This window comes from Embiotoca jacksoni, unplaced genomic scaffold, assembly GCF_022577435.1.
Source record: "Embiotoca jacksoni isolate LCO1_2020_lvr unplaced genomic scaffold, fEmbJac1.0.p SCAF_5, whole genome shotgun sequence".
Taxonomy (NCBI): domain Eukaryota; kingdom Metazoa; phylum Chordata; class Actinopteri; family Embiotocidae; genus Embiotoca; species Embiotoca jacksoni.
The window spans coordinates 4,205,572-4,227,990 of NW_027185403.1; the positions used below are offsets into that span (position 1 = coordinate 4,205,572).

General features: G+C 38.9%; 1 protein-coding gene across 1 annotated transcript in view; it reads left to right on the top strand.

Moving 5' to 3' along the window:
• Positions 1-5,778: 5,778 nt before the first annotated feature.
• The window catches only part of enox2 (ecto-NOX disulfide-thiol exchanger 2), a 169,401-nt gene continuing 152,760 nt past the window's right edge, over positions 5,779-22,419 (top strand). Inside the window, exons 1-2 of the mRNA XM_069170718.1 lie at positions 5,779-5,930; positions 18,269-18,353. The gene's annotated coding sequence lies outside the window, so the exon portion shown is untranslated. The remainder of the gene's footprint in view (positions 5,931-18,268; positions 18,354-22,419) is intronic.

A 22,419-nucleotide genomic window follows, 5' to 3' on the forward strand; every position in this document is an offset into this window, starting at 1 on the left:
GTTGTGGTCTCTCTTCCTCTTTCCAGCCGTCAGCTCGTCAGGTCTTGGTTCCTCCGTGTGATTATATTGCTTTGTATTACTCCTCATGTTACCTATGACTTCTACCAAGTTTTTGCCTGCACCTTGTGGTTTTGTTTTTACTTGTTACTTACTACAGGCTTACGTGAGTGAAGCTTTTAATTTGCTAAAACCCCAAACTTCCGGTGTGGTATGTTTGAATCCTCCCTTCTTGTGAATCGTTATGACAGTTCAGTTCTGCTTTTGTAAATTGTATGACAGCCAGAGGCCTTCGCCATGGGGGGGGGGGGGGAATACCTATATTAAAATAAATGAATATGCTTCTTAGATTTATTCTTCACATACAAGGAATTTGTTCTGGTTTGGTGGTGCAAAAACATTTAAAAGATAAAAGTACAAGAAAACGGGCAGGTGGTAGACTATATAAATAAAGTTTTGATGATGAAGTACAAAGTTATGTACTACTGCAAGTGCAGATGAAATTTATAGTCAGTATAAGAACATGATTCAGGTGTGAATAGTGGATCTAAATCGGCAAATACTTGATATTAAATTAATATGCATGAAATTTTGTGTACTGCCAATTTTACAGAAGAATTTTGAATCCAATATAAACCAAAACCAGCGGCCGGTATTTGTGGAAGTGTTCATTATAAGAACAAATGATGAAGCTTCATGAAAATATGGCCACTCTGGGAAACATTACATACGGGCAGCTTTAACAGACAGTGAGAACCAACTTTGAAAAACTGAAATTCAATTCAGTGTGAAATCCACAAAGCACATGTTTACCAACCCAGCTGGTCTGTGATGGCTCTTTACCAGAGAATACCGGAGGGACGGGAAGTGGAAAAGATTTAATTGGTTAGTCAAACTTTTTCATGGTTGCTGCTTTGTAGGAGTGAGCTTGAATTTAACTTTTACATTTTTTGAGTGGTTACTTCTTGTGCATATCTAATAACTGAATTTAATTTGGGCTTTAGGACTTTCAGTTAGGACATCACAGGACACTCTTTTCTCTAGCATTTTATAAATTAAGCTGAGGAAGACAAGTTTAATTTTATGATGCAAAAAACCTTGCATAGTTCAGCTTCAAGGTAGAAAAGTGCAGACATTTCAGACGCTGAACTGACTGAACAACAAAATAAAGCTTACTTTCTCTCTCAGTGGCGTTATTGTTGCTGGAACAAGCTTCTTTATGGCTTTTCCTCGTACAAGTTTCTGTGTCATCATAAATTATGTGTCATATGTGTAAACACGATACAGATGGAAACTAAAGTGGTAATATATGAATTTAGCTCCTTCAGTATTCCAGGCTGAAAGAGTCTGGTGTCTCAGCGCAGCGGGAGTGTGAGAGAAACACGGAAGATTTACATTTGCCTGGAAATCCTTCTCACACTGAACATCGTCAATCAAGGCACAATCGTTTGCAGTGACAGATGATGAAATCTTTCAATGAGTGTGACCCTCCAGTGGGAAAGACAGTCAGATGGTTTAATTCAGCAATCACCAGCCAGCTCAGACATCTGATTGGGTCCATCTTGTCTGCGCTCATGTAAAAATCATCAGTTTTTTTTTAAGGGGGTGGTGGAAAGACTGCACACACTTCAGTTCTCTTTTAGGACACGAAAAGCCACTATTTCCCCAGTTTACGACAAGCTGGTGCGAATGAGTTAAACAACCTCTGATTTCTTGTTAACACTTCCTCATCAGTTCACAAACAGGCAATCCCTGGCCATAAGCAATACTCGATCAAAGCTGGCTTTTATTGGCTGTTGCTAGGCTACCAAACTTTCCATATGTGAATCACCGTGGACATGATGAGATTTGCGCAGGCTTGACACTTGAATGCATTGCATCATTCCACACACTATGCACTTCAAAAATACTTGGAATGCATAAGAGTAGGAAATCTAATGAGAAAAGCTGAAGAGACTAGCAGAGGGACCACAGACAGCAGCTTGGAAGGAGATTGGATGCCTGCAGGAGGGCTGATATTGAATGCTCTCACACACACTGGTGATGAGAAACGACATGTTTTCTTTGGTCAACAGCAACTTATATTGTGGAGGTAATCTCTTTTTCCACGTTTCTGCTGGGATGTTTTACCATCAAAGCTCTGTAGCATGACAGAAAAATCTTTTTGAATGGATGTTTTAAAGCTGGCTGTCCATCATTAGCCCAATTCACTGTCCTTAAAATATTCCAACAGTTTGAGTAAACATTTTTTTTTCTTTTCTGGCTTTCATTTCTTCTGCTTAGGAAAAACACATTTCCATTTGTATCACGCTGGAATCAACAATATAACCAATTTGTGGACTGAATAATATCTGAAGAAATAAGGGGCACATATGTGTTATCTTTCTACAGATATTTACATTTGGAGAGTTTTACATCATTTACAACCAAGCTTAAGCTCAGCAATATAAGACATTTTTATACAATGAAAAGAGAAAATGAACTACAGGTTGGAAGCTAGTTAGCTAGCTACATTTGAAAGAAAGCCTTGGATTTTGTAACTGAAAATTTGTAAGAAAACGATGTATTTAGTATACTATATATCCACATGAGAACACCAGCTTTTGAGCAGCTGAGGCTGTACAATAGGTGTCTAATTGAAGCAACCTGCTGTGAATCTGTCCATCTGGGAGAGATATGTTAACTGGGATTATTGCTCATTCGGGAATATTAATGGATCATTAAGCATTAACAGATCTCTCAGATCAGTATTTACACTGTACCAGTTTCTCCCTTTTTGAATGGGGCATATGTGACACGAAGAGCCCTAATAGGTATTCATGTCTGGTAACACTGAAGAAAAAGACATTGGCTACAGAGCAAATAGTGATTAACAGGTAGTCCAATCTAGTGCAAACAAACCGAGCAAGATAAATTCATGCTAAATTGTCAGAACGTGTCAAATATCGTCATGAGCCTGGGGGGGAAGGGTGGGCACCAAAAAAAAAGCATTAGCAATGGAGTAATGGGCTGTAAATGGTCCAAAACACTTAATGATGTGGGAGTGAAATGCATGCTGGCACATATGATAATCCCCTTGTAATGAGAATTCACTAGATATCACTGGCTTTGTTCATGCCCTAGCATCTCTGAAGGAGCTTAGCCACCAGAACAGTAACAATACGCTGTAGAATGGGAGATGGCATGGAATACATCTGAGAGCAAAGTGAAATGACACACAACATCAAAAAACTAGCTTCATAAGAAAAAAAAATCAAGACATCTAGGGGTAAACAGCGTTATCTCTCAATGAGGGTGCTGTTTAAGTGATGCGTTAGTGAGAAAAGTGAGCCCCGAGCGATTTTATTTGTTAAACATTAGGATGCAGACAACCTCAGACTGCAAATCCCAGGCCTATAGTACCAGAAAGACAAAAATACAGAAAGAGGACTGCATATAAACATGTGACAACCCACAATGTTAAGTGGCTTTGCATTCACAGCGGCTTAGAGAGGAGAGCTGTCATTAGTCCAGCAGTGGAGAAAGGATCGAAATCCTTTAAAATCCGTGTAAAAGTAAAACAGGTGTTGACATTTGTGCTCCATTTAAGAGTGGCATAGGTAAAAGCACAGAAGTATACTGTGTATATCAAAAGGAAGTTGGTTCTGCATAAAAATGGCCCGACAACTGATATACTGTATATAACATGATTTGACTGTTAATTATAGATGTGTTTGCAACATTTTACGATTGTTGAAGCTGTTTTAAATACTTCCTATTCAGTTTGGTAGTTAGTGTTTCCCATGGGTTTTGGTAACAGGGCAATTTTTGGGGTTGTGAGATGATTAATGGGGTTGGAAAAAATAAGAATAAAGTCCTGCTACACAAATGTCTGTTCAAGTTTGGACTGTTGTAAATTAAAGATATCATTTTATAGAATTACTAACATCTCAAAGTCACCTTGAGCATGATGAGGTGTCCCAAGACAAGCAAGAAAGACTGGGAAGCACTGATGAAATCTTCATTCCGTTGTGCATTGTAAAGCTCTTTCTATGTAGAATCTGAAAAAGGAAGATGTAACTATAGCTTGTTTATCGAAGTAAAAAGTATGCTTAAGTAGTGGAGTCGAGGTATAATGTAAAAGTACTTTGTACTGTACTCTTCCCCAGGCCATTCACACTCTTAATTAACTGCAATAGCATCATTCTATGAGCAATAATCACATTTTATGTGCAATTTCAGTCTGTGCACTATCCTCACTGTATACCTGTGTATATATTTAGCACTGTTGTCTGTGTTTCTTGGTTGTTTGTATATAATATATACTAGTACTGTATATACTGTGCATTTTATATTTAATATTTTTTACTGTTATTTTATTGCTTTTTATTATTTTATTATTATTTTATTGCTTTCCTGTATGCTGCTGTAGCGAAAAAAAAAATGTCCCCTTGGAGATTAATAAAGTAACTACATAACCTAACCTATTTTCAATTTTAATGTGTACTTATTTTTTGAAACTTTTTTTTTTTTTTTTTTTAACCTTTAACCTGAAGCACCACGCTGGAGTTGCGCCGATTTTGTTGCATTGTCCCACATTACAATGGCAATAAAGGCAGGTGCAAATAGACTTGTTTGGGTGCTTATCAAGTGTAAAATATACAGGACAGACCTGGCTACACACTCAGTGGATATCTTTTTGTAATTTCAGTGACTAACTTCCTTGTGTTCCTTAAATTTAAGCAAACCCATCCACATAATAGTCTAATTTAAATTTGAGCTGAATCCATTAAATAGCTGCAGAAGAATAATAACAGTTTTAGTGGAGGATAATGACCTTTGATAAATGTAGCAGATGGACAGAAATCAATCCATTTAACAAAATGTATGAGTTGAAATGAAAAAGAAAGATGTGAGCTGTTAACTTCAGGATGTTCGAATTTTATATTTTTCTATAATTAAAATAATCCAATGTCTTTCATGTGGAAAAAGATGGGAACCAAAACGGAATTCATCAAAGCTTTATCTGAAGTGTCTGGGAACTTGCCTGACCTATAAATTATACACACTAGTGGCTTACAGCTTAGTAATAATAACAATAACAACAAAATGTTGTTGTTATTTGACAGTGTTTAGGCAGAATTTCAAAAATGCAGTTCATTTTTGAGATTTTTGTCGGTGTAGACTGGATCGTTGTAAAATATGCAAACAAACAAAATAAACAACTAAATAAATCCTATAGATAAGAATGACTCCCTATGCATCTGCTTATTCTTTTATACAGAACATACACAAGATGTGACTAAAACTAATCTATTGTAATAGTCTGAAAGGGGACATTCTGGTTAATGAGTGCTTTTACATATTTCATGAGTTAATTGTACTATTAATACTTCTGCTCTTTTAAAGAACAAAAGCATAACACAAACTAAAGCCGTATCTCGGTCAAAATGTTATTTCAAAGCTTTCTGTATTCTGCCAGGTGTGATTCAAGAAACATTTTTTTTTTTTTTTTTTTAATGAAAACAATCTAAAAGTCTGCTTTAACAGTGTGTCTAATAGTGCTCCGCAAACGACTCTCCGCGTCTGTTGCCGAGTCTTTTTTTTTTTTTTATTTTTTTTTTAATTTTATTTTTTTTATCCAAAACTCTATTTTGTGCTTTTATTTTGACAGGACGTGCCCCGAGACGCGCGGCACCCAAAAACGAAACCATCCCCGAAACACCGAACGTCAACGAAAAAGCACGTGTCACCCTCCCGCTTGCCGTACTCTGTTCCGCCATTGTTTGACAGGTCTCGTTGCTAACCAGCGGCTTTCCCTGGTTACCCTCTCAACGCCGAGCAAGGAGAGCGAAACCGCCAAAGTCTTGGACGGAATTGCAGGAAGCCTTTTCAGCAGCAGCAGAGAGAGAGAAAGAGAGAGAGCATGCAAGAGGACAGACGCCCCTTGACAGGTTACTTTTTACACTTCCTCTTTGCTTTCCGCTTTCACTTCACCGGCGCTAACGTTAACGCGACCGGGTTAGTTCGTTAGCTTCTGTCACGTCGTCGCTGCGAAGAAAGTTTTGCAATGAGTCGCGATATCACACGTTTGTTTTTGTTTTTTTTTGGGGGGGGGAGGAAACCTACAAAACCTCTTCGATATCTGACTTTTCTCGACGGGAGTGTCAAGTCGGCGGACTTTACAACTTTCTTATCCTGACAGCCGCTTTTATATTGAATGAATTACGCAGCGTGGCAGCGAATTGTTTTTCTTTCGCCCTGTTTTTGAATCCGTCTCGCTGCAGGTTTAGTTCCTGAAAGACTGGACGATTTCTGTCAGTAAGACGTTTTCGTTGCTGGAGGAACTTTAATCTGAGCAAAGCGTGAAGAAGTTGTGGCTGACGTTTGTTTGGCTGAGGTTTAGTTCAGACTGGCAGCTGAAGCTCGTTTGCCAGCTGAGGGACTTTCTTCTTTCTTTTTGTTTTGTTTTTGTAACTCACTTAAAGGCAATATTGTCGTCATAAGTGAGCCTGATGTGGACCACCAAGGGGACAGGCATTATGTGGTTCAGGTGAAAGTGCAGTGAATGCTCGGTGTTGAATTTAGGTATGTCTTGGGTATTTTTTATTTAACCCTATTCGAGTCATTTAATAGTGAGTATTTGACGATGGCAAGTCCTGATGAGATACTTATTTTTCTACATTTTAGACATTACATTTACATTTGAAACTACTAAAAAAAAAAAAATCATTCCTGTGTGGTTGACGTTAGAATAGGTCTGTGATGCATTAATAAATAATTCACTGCATCTAAGTTGTTCTGTTAAAAAAAAAAAATGTCTTGATTGGCCTCAATATTGACCTTTTGAGATTTGCTTGGTCCACGCATAGTTAAACTGCAGTTTTAGAGCATGGCCATTGCACTTACTAACTAACCTACGATCGGAGTTCATAAATTCTGCAAGATTTAAAACGGGTTAGAAATGGCCATCACGTTCCTTGAGCCCAAGAGGATGTCTGCAAGATTGCTTGTTTTGTTCAATCAACAGTCCAACACCCAAAATAATTGAAATATCTATAGGAGACGGACAAAAAAAAATTGTTTAACTCCGTTTTGTGTGCCTTGTCAATATTACATTATTTTTTTTCCCCCTGAATTTCTCCTCCTTCTCTTTTGTTATGACTCTCTGCACTGCAAATCACTTTGATACATCACTGCCCTTTCAATGCCACATAAATAATTAGAAGTTAAGTTAAATGTTTAATTCCTTATCAGGCCTGTTGTCAATTAAGTTGATCAACGTATTTATTGGTTTACTAATGTTTCAGCACCAGAGCGAAGTGTTAAATTATTTGGAGAAAATAGTTTGTGATCAAGTTATTGTTCGGTGCCGGTAAACACGGGTTCGTCCTGTGTCGTGAGACGGTTGTTTTAGGGCTGTGCGAGTCAAATGGGAATAATACGAATCGCTGTTGTGGTATTTATCGAAACATTCAGAAGACCAGCCTTCGCACGGAAGTGGAAAAGCTCCGTCTCTAAAAATATGGAGGATCATTACCGTAGACACCTCTACAAATACATTCATTTCCAGAAAGGCTCACGATAAGGTGCATTTCTTTGGAGAGATTGGAAGGATTACTGAGTCATAAATGGTAACCTAATGCCAGTGAAATATGGGTTGCCATACAGGTCTGTAGATCTCAGTCCAATAATGAGCTAAAGCATGTTTTCACAGGTATAATCCGAAATCTCGACTCCACATTTTGCTCAGAGGGGCGCCTCTGATAGAAAAGGTTAATCCTCCTATTGATTAAAAACGCAGGATGCCATTTGTTCTGGCCCTGTTGTCAGAAATACAACCAGAATGTGGGCAGGAGATATGAGGTTTGAGGCGCTTTAAGCTTTTAAGTAAACGAGTTAATTCAGGTAAAATCAAGGTGATGTGGGTTTTTTTTTTTTTTTTTTTTTTATCTGCTGCAGAGCTGTGGGCCCCTACAGATAATGTTTAATTCTGTATTTTGTTATGTTATGCATTTCCTGTGGTGCAGTGTGGACTGTGAGGATGTTATTGTTTACATCCCATGATGGTGCATGTTGATGCTTGAAATCACAGGTGCTATTGAAAGAACAAGCTCTTTTGTGCTGAAATGATTAGTTGTTGAATTGTTTAATTAATGGACACAACTCTGATTGCCAACTATTCTGATTATTGATTTTTGAAAGCAATATTTTTGATCTCTGGGTCGGAAGTACTTGTTGTATGAGATTGATTAATCTAACAATAATAGTCTACAATAACTGTTAAAGGCTATAAAACATGAACACAATTGTTTGAGACAATGCATCCAGACTTCTGTGATATTATCAGTTTGCTTGTTTTGTGCTGCTAAATTCCACTAAATGAACCCTAAAATATTACACAGATGAACGGCAAATTGTCCCATTCAGCAGGAACCAGAAAATGACAGAAACTATTTGTCAATTATTTCAGATATATTTTCTGTTGATTGCCAAATTGATTGACCAACTAATCATTGCAGCTCAAATTTGACGATTCCTTTGTTTATATTGAGAGGAATTGCTGTCTGTATAATGAATTTATTTGGATTTTGGGTTTTAACTATTTTCTAATATTTGTTTTGTCTAAATAAATGTCGTGATTGATCAGAAAATAATGAATAGAATAATCACTATCATTAGTTGCAACTCTGCTAAAACACTTGAACTAATAAGTATTATCTGTGGTAGTAATGATAAGAAGGTTATCTTAAGCTTTTTATTGCCTAATAATAAGAAGAGATATGAAGCAAAGACCTTTGAGTGCAGATGAAATGGATTTCTGCCTCTGCCAGCAAGATGAGGTTCAATTCTGTGACATTTTGGGGTTTTAACATTTCAAGGCAGAGACACATTTCCTTTATATCTAAGCTCTTCTAGTATTCTGTTTACCATGTGAAGGATTAGGTTCAGAAGTTTACCTGCCTCCTTCAACTTGTCCCTGATTTATTTAAGCAGTGTTGAGCACTGCAGGACCAAGATGTAATAGGGGTGTCAATATTCGTCATGTCAGCAGGTTGTGCTTCATTAATCTGTCTGATTGATCCAGCATCCATGTGGTTCAATGACCTTGCTTTGCACAAATAAGAACTGCAGCCATGCCGGTGTTACCTGATCTACTGCACTGGGGATGGATTTGTGCTTGACTTATTGAAGGCACAGGACAGAGACGTATGTGGACACCAAACCTGTGAGAGCACTGGGGGATTCTCTGTGTACAACACAGGAGGAGGCCTATTGTTACATTTAATGATGTCACGCAGTCATGAGTGCGGTATTCGGATGAAGTCATTAGACTCTGTTGCATTGTTGAAGTCTCTTCAGCTGGGAAAACGGTTGGAGACAATGGATGCGATTACAGTTATCATGGAGGGATGATGTCATACTCTGTAAACAAATATAGCTCAAGTGGCACTATGTCCTCTGAACTCATTTCATTGAAATGCACCGTTGATCTGTTGGATCGGCATCACTGCTATGACTTAATTAAGTAAATTGGGCATCGGCCAGATGTGGCCGATCCACATTAAATGCTATTTGTGCTTGAAAAATGACTTTGACAGTCAATTAGAGGTGGGAATCTTTCTTAACAGTCTGTCTCCAGCAATGTAGAACAGGTCCTCTGCTGCTACGATAGTACTGGGGAAAGCCATCATTATCCAGTGATGTGCTGTATGGGCACAAAGCTTTATAAATAAAGCAGACGACCAACTTGCAGTATTTTCTTTGCACCACGACAGTTCGTCAAAGTTGTTTAAGTAAACATGATCTGTGAAGAATGTTATACGAAAATGTGATTTTGGCATTTGTGAATCGATTCAGAATCATAGAAGAGATGATTTTTTATGTACTCAACCACTTGATTTTTAATACCACTGCATCACTTGTGCTCTCTTATTTATGACTATACGAGCTCCTATTTTAGAATTTATAAAAAGAACAGCAATTACATTTGTAATCTATTAATTAACAAACAATTATGATTGATAATTTTAGAATGGAAACTAACTTTATCAAAACTAATACCCCAAACAAGGTGTAAGACATCTGTAATGCCGACTTCATGGCCTTTTAATCATGACCCTATTTTAAATTTCCTTATTTTAATGCCATAAACAAAATAGAGATACTTCCAGGTGACACCCCCATCATGTGACTGCGGATGGCTGCTTTTAGTTCTATCATGCATTTGGATATGATGACTGCTTATTCTAGCAGCATACTTTCTGATGGCCTTCATTTTGTCCTTTTAGGTATTATGTAACAACCAAATCTCTTTGAAATTTGAATCCAAAACATATTTTTTTTTCTTGGAAAATGTTACATCATAAGTAGCTTTCTTAATATTTGTTAGAAAGTCTTCTCAACTGCCATCTCAAAAATAATTTAGTTTTTTTGCAATATGCAATGAAATTAAACTCGGGCACTCAACTTAATTTTTTTATTTAAAGTGCATTTGTCTGCACTGCATTTCAGATCTGTCAGTTCAGTTAAAGTTGGATGTTAGGTAAGGTGACCCTCGCTGCTCAGAACAGACGCACGCTTGAATAAAATTTGCTGTAACCTCACATTTAAATTCGAAAGCCTGTCCTGCATACAAATTTAGGTTAGTTTCCCACGTACGGATTAAGCTTGCCTGTTCATAATGTGATCTTGTACTTTCAAAAGAGATTAAAGATGATGCGTTGTGCTGTGTTTGTGTTCTGCTTAGGTAGGACACACAGGAGCACACAAATCAGTTCCTTTTATGGATTTTTTTTTTTTTTTTACTTTTTCTTTTTTTTAATTTAGAGCTGCATCTTTTCAGAAACAAATACAACTTTGCATATTTAGCGGAGATTATTTGATTTTCAGAAAAATAATTAAGATGCATAGTCAAAATTAGTTTGGATGAACCCAATATTTACTTAAACAGGGCTATTGCATGCATATTTAACAGTGACTATCTAATTTTTTTTTATTATGATGGACTGTAGACATTTTTGCTTATGCCTCAAGGACCGCGCACAGGAGGTATTTACACCATACCATATGCAAAATGACCCTCATTCTGCACCGCCTATATTTGTGGGCACAAGGAGAAATATGTCTGGTTTTTCTGTCTGCAATCCTTACACAGTGTATTAAAATGCATTACCATAACACTGCACCCACTTTCCACCATATGGTCAATATTTTTATTACTTGCTGTGAGTGGTGGGCAGTCCTTCTGCTTTCAGAGCCCACATATAAAGTGTGTGTCGTGCCCTTGATTATCAGACTGCAGCGCTAGAGTAGCTCAAAGCTTGTTTAGGAATATTAATGTGGTATACAGGTTTAGAAGCCTTCTGGCGATTTGATTAAATGGGCAATTCTGCCGTGGAGCAGAAATTGACTGTTTTTATAGCACACGTCAATCATAAACTAACCAGTCCTTTTGTAAGTAGTACACCACAGTTCTGCTATTGTACTTTCTTATTTTGTATATGCGAAATAAGAAGGCTATCAATATTCCCGTTAATGAAATGGACTAATGCAAACAATCCTGTCTTTACATACACTATAAAATAGGCTGCCGTAACATAGTTAATATCTTGTATACATTGTTTTTAGACATAACACAACTAGTCGGCGTGTTTGTTAAAAAAAAAAAGATTTGCTATTTCGATGATCGCGTGATACTTTAACTCAAGCGACTTCCTAAATGTGATATATACTGCATTTTTTTTTACTTATTTAATCATAAATTGAATTTTTGTGGGTTTTGGACTGTTGGTTGAATAAAACAAGGGTTCTGAAGTCATCAGCTTGAGCTTGAGGAAGTTGTGTCGGGCATTCTTCGCTATATTCAGGCATTTTAGGGACCTAAAGTATCAACTGATTTAAAGGCTGATGATGTCAGAGAGCTAAACTGCTTGTTATTGACCCAAATAAATACTGGGACATCCTAATTCTTAATGAAGCATTTGCCACCAGCTGACATCAAACCTCCTTGAACAGTGGCCTAAAAACTTCAAAAGAGCCAAAGTTGCTTACAAGATATTGATAAGTTGACAAACAGTCCCGACCTTAAATGTCAGCAGGTCTTCTCTTCAGAACCTTTACAGGTTACCAAGATGATTACTCAAAGTACCGCATCACTGACGTGAATTTAGTTTGTCTGTCCATCACTTATCATCTGCTTATTAATGTCAGCGTGGCGTGTTTTGCTTCAGCTTCATGTATTTGTTTGTTAGAAAATCAGGACTGTGTCCTCACTGTTTTGAAGGATCCTTTGAAAAATTGCTTTCGCACTATTTTGATTTCATCCACTAAATCTCGTCTTTTCCTGCCTGAGGCCACCAGACTAAACTTATCTCGTTGGATGGCACCATGTTGAGAACATTTCCCATGTTCCGCAGCAAATTGTTTCTGTCCGACTTCGGGTGAGGAAAGGTGACATTTCTCATTACGAGATGTTTTTATTGACCCTCAAAGGAATTTGGGAGCTGGATAAGAAGAGGCGGGCGGTGAGAGGGTGCCATGTCAGCGAATCAATAGACTTATGCGTATTTTAGGGCTGTGCATACAATACCTGCCTGCCACAAATTGTTAATACAAAAAAACCAAAATAATATTCTGAATCAGTGCATGAACTATGTGCTATGAACTTGTTTCATAGGAAACATAATGAACTGATCTGTGATATCAACAATTACATTTCTACATTCTACATTTTCTAACGTAACAGAGCTGCAGAGCACACTTTTAAATTGCAATGCACTTTAGCCACGTCAGGGACATTTACACAAGAAAATGGAGCAGTGCAACATACTCTTATATTATTGGATACAGTGTCATCCACTATCAATATTTTATTTAATATCCTTGGAAAGAGAAGTACTGATTTGCAACTATTGTGACAGGACTGTTTGGAAAGTTCAGGTGCAGGTTACAGCCAAAATAAGAAGTTTAAAGGCGTTTCACACCTGCGGGGGGTGTCACTAATATGCAAAATAACAGCCTTTTTCTAACCTAATGTGGATTAGATGTCCTCAGGATGTTAACTTTTCAAGCGAAACCATTTTTTTGCTGCCAAAACTCATTCTTTTAATAACCAAATTGACTAATGAGTGACTCATTAAAAGAGAGAATATTCAGTGTGTATAGCAGTGTGAGCCATAGAGAGTTGGGATGTTTTAATTGAATGCTTTTTTTTTTTCTCTTACAGCATCACTCAAGTGTGTTCACTGTCGAGATTTTTCTTATTTCAGCTACGTACGCACTGCAGGGGTTGAAATGAGGGCAAAGTTAATGTGCAGATGAAGACATTTCGTTGGCACGGTAACTTAATTATAGTCACCTCCCACGCAGCGGTTTTATGTTACCTTCTGTTCCACTTCACTCAAATTGTGGTTAAAAATACATCTATTTCCTAAGTTTAAACATCGCCTACCTTTTCTCTACGAAAATAAACTGACTTCAATGACAGTATGAGCGCGTGTGCTGTATGCTTCCCAGGAGGCGGAGAAAATAGAGCAGTGGACTCAGTCATACTCCAACTTCCACGTGGGATTTGCCGTGGGCTTACGCAGGTATGGAACACAGCGGATGAATGAACATTTTACGATGACCGTGAAGTACACAAACAAAAACACACGCACGCACGCACGCAGAGGATAGATGTAAATGCTTTGGGTTTTACTCTCAGGGCATAGCCTACTGCTTGATAACGGGTTCCATTTAGTTCTAAACACTGACCTGCTGTACACGGCCTATTTTGTCCTCAGGCAGACTGAATCCTTGTTAAAATTGGTCCAACCGTCTCACTACAATATACTTTATCACTCCCTGTGTTCAGTCATTTAGGCTATGTGGATTTCAGCTTCAGGCTAAATCTCCTCATCAGATCTCAATGGACGCTGATCTTATGTGAAGTCTCCGAAAGGTGTGAAGTAATTTAATTTCATACCCGAGTAAGTCTGGAAGCTGCAATGACATTGACAAGAAAGAGAGGTGGTGGATGTACTTGCAAGTTATTCCGGTACAGGAAATAGTGTTGTTCATCGTACCCAACCGATTTCAGACATGCAGGATTTTTCAAATTCATAATGTGAACTGCACTTTATCCTTTGTTTTGCATTGATTACCTGATCATCTGAGGATGATCTTAGTGCTTAAAGCCTTTTGGGCACGGCCAATTACTTTCACAGATGCCATATTTTTTTTTTACAGAGATGAAAGCCACACTTTGAATCAGGGACTCTTGATGATGGCTTAAAATCTTAGTGATTGAACTGAATCTTCAGTTGTTGTGATGAGCTGTGAGGACTTTGATTATTGCCAACAAAATAGTCACCGCTTCATTGCTTAACCTTGGCTATCATGTCCTGTATGAATGACATCTACATATTTCAAGCTAAAAGAAAGTGGAATTAGATTGTAGCTCTTGACTCTGCTATTTCCATGGATTTTATAAATTGTTCCCGGTCTGTTTTATATTTGGGGGGTTTTATCTGAGCTCTTATTTGTGGGATTTATGGAGTGTAATATATGAAACAAACCTTTTTATTCACCTCCGGTAAAAAATCCACAGCAGGCTGACAGCCAGATGTATTCCAAACACTGGAGCTTTGAGTCACTGTACAAGTGAAAGACAATCTTACCCCGGTAGATTTTGTAAAGACAGGCTTAACCCTGTCACAGCAACTTTTTGATGAAAGATAGCGGTTGATTAGCCGCCAAGGCATCCTAAATGACTCCAGCTCTAAAGCCAGGATACAATTCTGACAGAGCTGTGGCTCTGAAGCAGCCAGACATCTGGATTAATGTGCAAAAGGATTTGACCGGTTTTCCTCCTTCAGAGAAGGTGCTGGGATCAGATATATGAAGTGAACCCACATGGGAGGTTTTTTTTTTTACTTTTTCTTGGGCGGGTAACAGTGATAGTTCATATTTATTTTCTTGTGATGTCAATTCATCATCACTTTGTATATTGTATATTGCGTATCACTCAGTAATCAAGGGAAGTCAACATTAGATATATCATACAAAAACTAGACCTATTATTTGTGTGAGTTTTGCTTTTTTGATAGTCTTTCTTAAATGTGTGTTTGGGGGAAGTAATTGAGAGAAGTCCATAATTTTTTTTTTTTAATAAAGTAATTAGATCTCACAAGTTATCTACTTTACCAGCATCCATTTACATGAAGCCTCTTTCTCACTGACTGGGTTCTTGTGCTAGTACTGTTAGTACCTTTTTAAAAGAAATCTCCATCGTTCCTTTAGCTGTCCAATGGTCCATACAAACTGTGGTTCAGTAATTAAAGATCATTAAAGCTTATCAGTTCCCTCAGAGGTCAGCGCCTTGTTTAGTGAGACATAGATGTGTTGTATCCTGTACTTTACCTTTCAAGGGTGTGAGCAGAAGGGGCTGTCATAGCAGTCATACAAACTAAGTTTAGTGTTTCTGTAGTGCTCATAAAGGAGATTAAGTCACTTGGATGGGGGGAGGGGGGGATATAACATGGCCTGTAAGAAGGCATTAAAGGAATATGCAAGAGTCTGTGCTGATGAACAGACGTTGTTCTTGAGTTGAATTTAAGAAATGCATTTCGCGAACAGTTCAACAAGAGGATTAAAAGATGCGCTTCATTTGCTGCGAGATTCCTGCAGTGTTTGCTGCTGTCTCTCTCTCGCTCAATTGATTAAGATGAATATGACGGCAGAATTCACTTTTAACTCCTAATTCCTGCTTCCTGTTACCCTGGCTGCATTCTGTCCGAACCGTAACCTCTGACTCTGCGTGAACTGCCACGTGTGACGCCGGCCTTGGTTTACCTGGGAGACAACTGACAGCTGTTGGAATGAGAATGAGTGACACAGACAATTAAAGGGCTGGACTCGGCCTGGCCTGACCTTCTGATCAATGCACACCTATTTAGAGCTGGCAGGCTAGAGACCGGCACTCTTCTTCCAGACTAATAAAGACGGCACAGACAGCAGCTCCTGGGCTGGACTGCCAATACTTTTAACGCCCCCATCGATTCTCATTACCGGTAATGGTTTCTTTGCTGGAGTGAGTCGGATGTTGAAGAGGATGTGGGTGGACACGGGTGTAGTTGGAGATTTTGTTGGGGTCTGGGGTCATCATATTATGACCTTGTTTAGTAGGATTGCAATGAAAGTGTCATGCAGTGTAATACAATGTGTAAAAGTAGTCATTGTGGTGATCATAAGTTGTTCCTGGACTTCACAAGACGCACAATAGTTTTGAGTCACACGATAAATTCTGCTACAATTTTCGTCTTTGTTGTTTTTGCTCCAAACCCTGGAACTCGTGTCCACATCTCTGATTTGCTCAGCAATTCAAAATAGTTCTGGTGCACAATGAAGGCTGGTACGGCCAGTTGGAGAAATCGTTGACCAATTAAATAAGTAGGCTGGATCTTTTTAGCATTTAAATTGCAACCGAAAAAAGGCATCAAACATGGACAAAATTGTTTAGTACATGTTGGTTTCACAAGAAATCATCTAAAATGAACAGAATGTCCAGCTGAATAAATGAACTATGTTGAAATGGCTATTTAGTCGGATTATTAAACCACAACTTCGTCAGCCGAGAAGAAAAACACTGAACCCTGTTTTCTCTCTGCAAAACATGCACACCCCATCCACACATCTTTGTGTTCACTTGTTAAATAGATCAAATTCAAATCTAACTCCAGAATACGGCCCTTCATCAAATGAACAAAAACAACTTGCAGAAGTTTGATCCACCTTCGAAGAATCAGCATTTATATTTGTATCGTCATACGAGCTGCGATCACCAACACCGCATGGTGAACGGTGAACAGCACCGTAATGCGCCCCGAGCCGGGGAACGCCACAGTATAACCATCCCGAGGAAGTATTTCAAGTTTTATTGCTTGATAAACATCAGCACCCGAGTTGCACACGGACCTGAGACTTGAACAGAGAGCGCACAACACATTTTGGTTCAAATCTTTGTCCAGGGAGCCAACCTGACCAGGCTGGGTGGTGGGGAGCCACAATTCTGCGGTTTGTGGGTGAGAAACTTGCTTATCTTCAACACGCCGTGAGCGGGCGCACCGCAGGTCCAGTTGTTTTTGATTACCCAGGTTTGACGCAAAATTTAATGTCTGGTCTTTGCAGATATCCAAGTCCGTGGCGACGTCGCAAACGCGCACATGCCCGCGGTCACAAACACGTGCGTAACTCAGGTGCTGATGTTGATCAAGCGATGTAACTTGGAATATACTTTCTCACAAAGGTGATCGCTTCCATCTGCTCCGTGCACAGGGCTGTGCTTTGTCTGTGCAAAACATGAGCAGTCTCTGAACCTTTTGATCTCCCTCACACATCAACTCAAGCCTCCACTTATTGGAGATGTAAGCACCGTAATGGGGGCATCAGGGGGAAAGAGGGAATGAAGAAAAACATGGCACTGCTTTTATTCCCTGAAAGGCTCCCGCTTCCCGGTCGAAAGTAGTTTATGATGCTGTTGTTCTCCCACTCTCCCACTGCGGTAAGTAGCTCTACATATTCTAGTGGCCTGTGGAGCTACTGTATGTATTATGTTTATTCTTTGGCCATAATTAAAAAGCAACAAGGACTGTAGCGGTTCTTCGGGGGTGTACGATTCTTTTCTTGCTTATCTTAAGACAATTCTCTATTGTCTGCTGTGGTAGGTTGCCTTTGAGTTTTCCTTCCTCACTCTAATGGTCAGGGATTACAGAAACATTGTCTGCACATCATTTCCGAGTTCAGTGCTGCATTAGAGGTCTTCGCACCGACAATAGCTCCATGGAAAAATATCTCAAGGGGTTGTGTAAGTGTGGGCATTTTGCCACAGGGTGCAGGTGAAGAAGATGAAATACAAACGAACAGGCTCAGGGTGAGGGCTTAAAATGTGAAGACGGCGCTTAATGTCCTTGTACTCCTCAGAGGTCTCATTGTACAGCTGTGGCAAGTTAATCACAGTAGCAATAATTTTGTCCTCCATCTTGATACTTTGCCAGAAAGGCAGCAAATAAGTGCAATGCCACAAGGTCTATGCTACAAGGTAGACTACCTTGACATTTGTACTTGTACACACACTGTGATGTCCAACACAGTGCTGCCTCACATTGTATTATGAGACATCAGTGAAAAAGCATGAGCTTTTGAAGCAGTGCTTTTGTTCGCTATATAAAAATGGAGTTTGTGGTTTTTGCTTTAGTTCCACAGCTCTAAAGATCTTGTGGGCTCAATTTTGTTGTGTTATGCATTGCAGGATACGAGACGAAGCCAAAGATCTGCAGAAGGAGGTGGCCGGATGCTTGAGAGGAGCTCCTCTATGGCTGCAGGCTGCATCGCAGGTATGATCCAGTGACATGCAAGATCCATGCTGTTCAAAGATGAAAGAGACAGTAATCCACCACTAGTGTGCCTTTCTTCCAATCCCTCTCTATGAATCCCCATTAAAGGCGAGACATGGATTTTTGCAAGTGCTACTGAAGCTCTACTTCAACCTCCATTTGCCATCTTTGTCCTCAGAACCAGATGTCTGTCAGCAACTCCTCAGGACAAAACTGTCTCAACCATGCTGACTGACAGCAGAAATTTACTGGATAAGAATAGTTCTCAGGGCAAGAAATCAGCAATGTTTGAATTCATTTGTCTAATTGATTTTTCTCTTGCCCACTATGGAGGTGAGGGGAAAGTGAAAGTAGAAAGTTTGCAGTGGAACAAGGAGTCTGATCAGTCGTTAAAACATATAAACAGAGGTAGATTTGTGTCATGTAAACAGCAGCATGTGGAGATTATGCTTCTCTGAGCACTAGAGGGAAAATGAAATAGACTTGGGGAGACATGCATCTTCTGTACATGTCACGTAGTCAGTGGGCATTGATGCATTTGATAGAATGGAAGTCCATCTGTTCCAGAAGTTGGGGGAATGATGGAAGTCAAATTTGTCTTTTAAAAGACTCAATGTGGCCTCTCGTTTAGTTGTATTAGTATTCCTCTCTGGAGAGGCTCATTTTATTCAATTTTGTGAAATTGAACAATTTACCCCTTAAGAATCTTGGAAAAACTCTTATCTGACAATTTACCGTGTTGAACCTACTAACCTCAGCAGGAAACCAGTTGTTGAGGAAACAAACTACATCCTGCATTGGTTTGAACAGTCATTTCTAATTTTTTCAGTTTGTTTAATTTATTGGAGTGTCACTGCTGTGAAAAGTGTTCTTGCTTGCTTTTGGTTTAGTCTTCAAAAGGTGCCACTCGTCCCTACAAACTGATGTTAGTAAAGATTGCCGAAACAAAGAGCTGTCCTGTATTCCGGCTTGATGCCTCGATGTGTTGGAAGAGATTTGAAGATTTGAGGTTGCGAGGAAGCTATGTCCTTTTGTGAGAGAGCAGTACCAGGTGTGTAAAGCAGTACTGGAGTTATTTTTCTTCTTGAATGTCCCAGAGGCTCAGGTGCTGCATGTCTCTCAGGCTATTACTAGTGGAATCTGTCTTCAGATTCAGCAGCAGATAAGAGCAGCGCTATCTCCTTTAATTGCCCGTTTCCTAAGAACTACTAAGAACTGGAGATGTCGGCTGCATGTCAAATAGTTTTCCTGAACTAGATTCTGCGCCTGCATTTGGGCCACGTGCAAATTAGAGCCTTGCTCATTTAAATATACTGCAGTGATTCTTTCTGTCCATGGAATAATGATCTAAAATCTGTTTTCGTTCAGCAATTGTAAACCTATCACCATTAGACCTAATTTATAAAAATGCATCGTAAGGATATCTCTGCAATAACCTTGACTGGACAGGCAATTCTGCTGTCTTGTATAGTCATATGTGTAGGTTGAAATACAGCACAGTCTTCTGCCAACCGTCTGAGTGCATCTAGTTTGCATTCCAGCTGTGGGACGTGCGGTCGAGTCCATATGGATCGCATTTGCATACGGACAGCATGGACAGTAAAAATGTGAAACATAGTCTGGATCTTCATGTTCTGTGTCTATCTTTAGTTCTCTTGTATTTAGCACCTTAAGATTATAATGGTTGGACATTTTCATCTGTAAAATTGGATCAAAATTAAACATAGGTAATCTCCCTGTGAAATTCAAAATATTTTTTTGACTTTTATTTTGACTATGATCTACTGAACCGACCATTGTTTGGAATGAAAAACAAACACTGCGGCAGTGCTGCACAGTTGATAGTACCATCGAATGCCAAGTCTCAACGCCCGATCTCATCCAAAACACACAATCAAAATTCATTTGCAGAGGAGCTGGATTCAACAATACTTGTTGCTACCTGTTTCCAGCAGGACTCATTAATATGAGCTGTTTTTCTCATTCATTATTGTGCTGAGTGGGAACTTGCCAGTACTAGGCATTAAAATGAGGAGTGATAATTGTATTTCGCCATTGTGTGAATGATGTCTTGGAAACTAATAGGTGTCATAATTGTATAATATGTCTTTAAATAAAAGTACACTTCCTTTACTTATTAACCGCGACAATGCTGTCTGACAAATTTTGAGACATGCGCTGTCACGGCCCTTTATTCGGATCTGGCATTTTTAGTCTTATGTCATTGTAATAATTTACCAAACAGTAGAGTAAACTGCAATTCTTTTCTGTCTTGGTCTGTGGGTCAGCCAGACCGGTTGAATCCAGAGAAAGACAAGGTTTTAAGAGGTTTTTTTTTTGTTTTGTTTTTTTAGCTGAGCCAGACATTACTATTATCTCCTTTACCACAACTTCAGATAGATTTATGCCAACGTATAGAAATGGGGATCCTGAACTCCAATAATAGCTTGTTGCTGATTAAGTCCTCATTCTAATTTTACACATAGATTTTCATGTGATACTCAGAAGGCAGTCTAACGTCCTAGTTTAATGCCCAACATGGAAGCAAATAGGTCAAAGCTCCTGTTTTTAACTGGGCACAGAAGAATGTCCGTCATTGCTTTTGGGAAAAACTTTCAAGGTGAAAGATTTGGATTTGAACGAGCACTTGGTTCCTGCTGCTACTTGAGAGTTTTGCATCACTGCAAGAATCCTTTTGTCACTGCGAGATATGTTGGAGTTTCTGGTCATCCCGTGTCTAAAAACACCCACCAGAGCCAGCTGTAAGATGTGATAACAGCTTTTTCTGTTCTCTTTTTTTCTAAATCATAGTCAAAATACTGATGCTCCTGTCTTAGATGTTTTTGCTGAGAGCAGCACACAGCACCAGAGATGCTTACCAGAGGAATGTTTGTCAACCTCTTACCGGCTATTACTGAAAACAGATATTTGACATTGAGGGCAACCCAGATGCGGCTCTCTGTCTGAAATGGAGAGCATATTACCTGTTATTCAGTTACCAGTGCAGACATTTTATAGACCGGGACAAATCGCTGACAATTTTAAATTTAACATGCCAATGGAGCCATTTTCTGTCAAGTGCCATAAGCATTTTGCTGCTGCTATTTACCCTTCCCTCTCTGTTTTGCAAGGTCTACGCTTTAAAACACTACTTTTCGAGTGTAAAAGGTACGTAGGAGGATTAATAGTTGAGAGTCACTGCCATGTAGGTCCATGAATTATTGACAAAATAACACCCCTTTTTAAACAAAAGGGATCAAAAACTCTCCTTTCACCTTTTGAGAGTTTCTGGCAAGGAGTTAGAATAGTGGAGGAGAATCAGGCCATTTGTTTGTTTTTTTAATTAACATTTCATCATCAAGCCTAGTAAATTCACCCTCATCTATTTAGTTCTTTTCATTTCATTATTAATCTTGTGTTAACATGTTGGAATTTGTCGGTGCTCTTTATTTTGTAAAGACACCCTTTAGCAACAAAACAAAACAAAAAAAAAAACAGGTTTAAATGTATATTACTCGTATCCATCATGCTTACCAGGGAAGACTCTGATTGGTCCTAAATTTTGTCGGCAGCACAATAACAGGAAACACCGCCGACATACTGCAAGAACTGTCTTCAGAGAATAGGTAATAAAAAAAGATGCAACAGATGCTACTGCACCCCCAGAGCCCTGATCTCAACAACGTCGAGTCAGTCTAGGATTATATGAAGAGACGGGAACAACTCAGACAGTTGAAGAACTGTGAGGCTCCTCAAGATGCTTGAAACAACCTTTTTTGCCAAGTACCTTGAAAAACAGGAAGTTGACTCAAAGCACGTGGGAACTTGAGTTGGTGATTTTGTCTCTTATTTTTATACATACAATACACATGTACATGCATACTCTGGCAAACTATTTCATGACTTAATTTTAACACAAAGATTAATCACTGAATAATATAGGTTAATATAAAACGAATATATTTGATCAGTCCACCCATAGTTAAAGGCTTTTAACTGTCCAGCTAAATCATTAATTTACAGCAAAACAAGAAAAGACTTGATATCCTGCCAACCTGAATCAAGT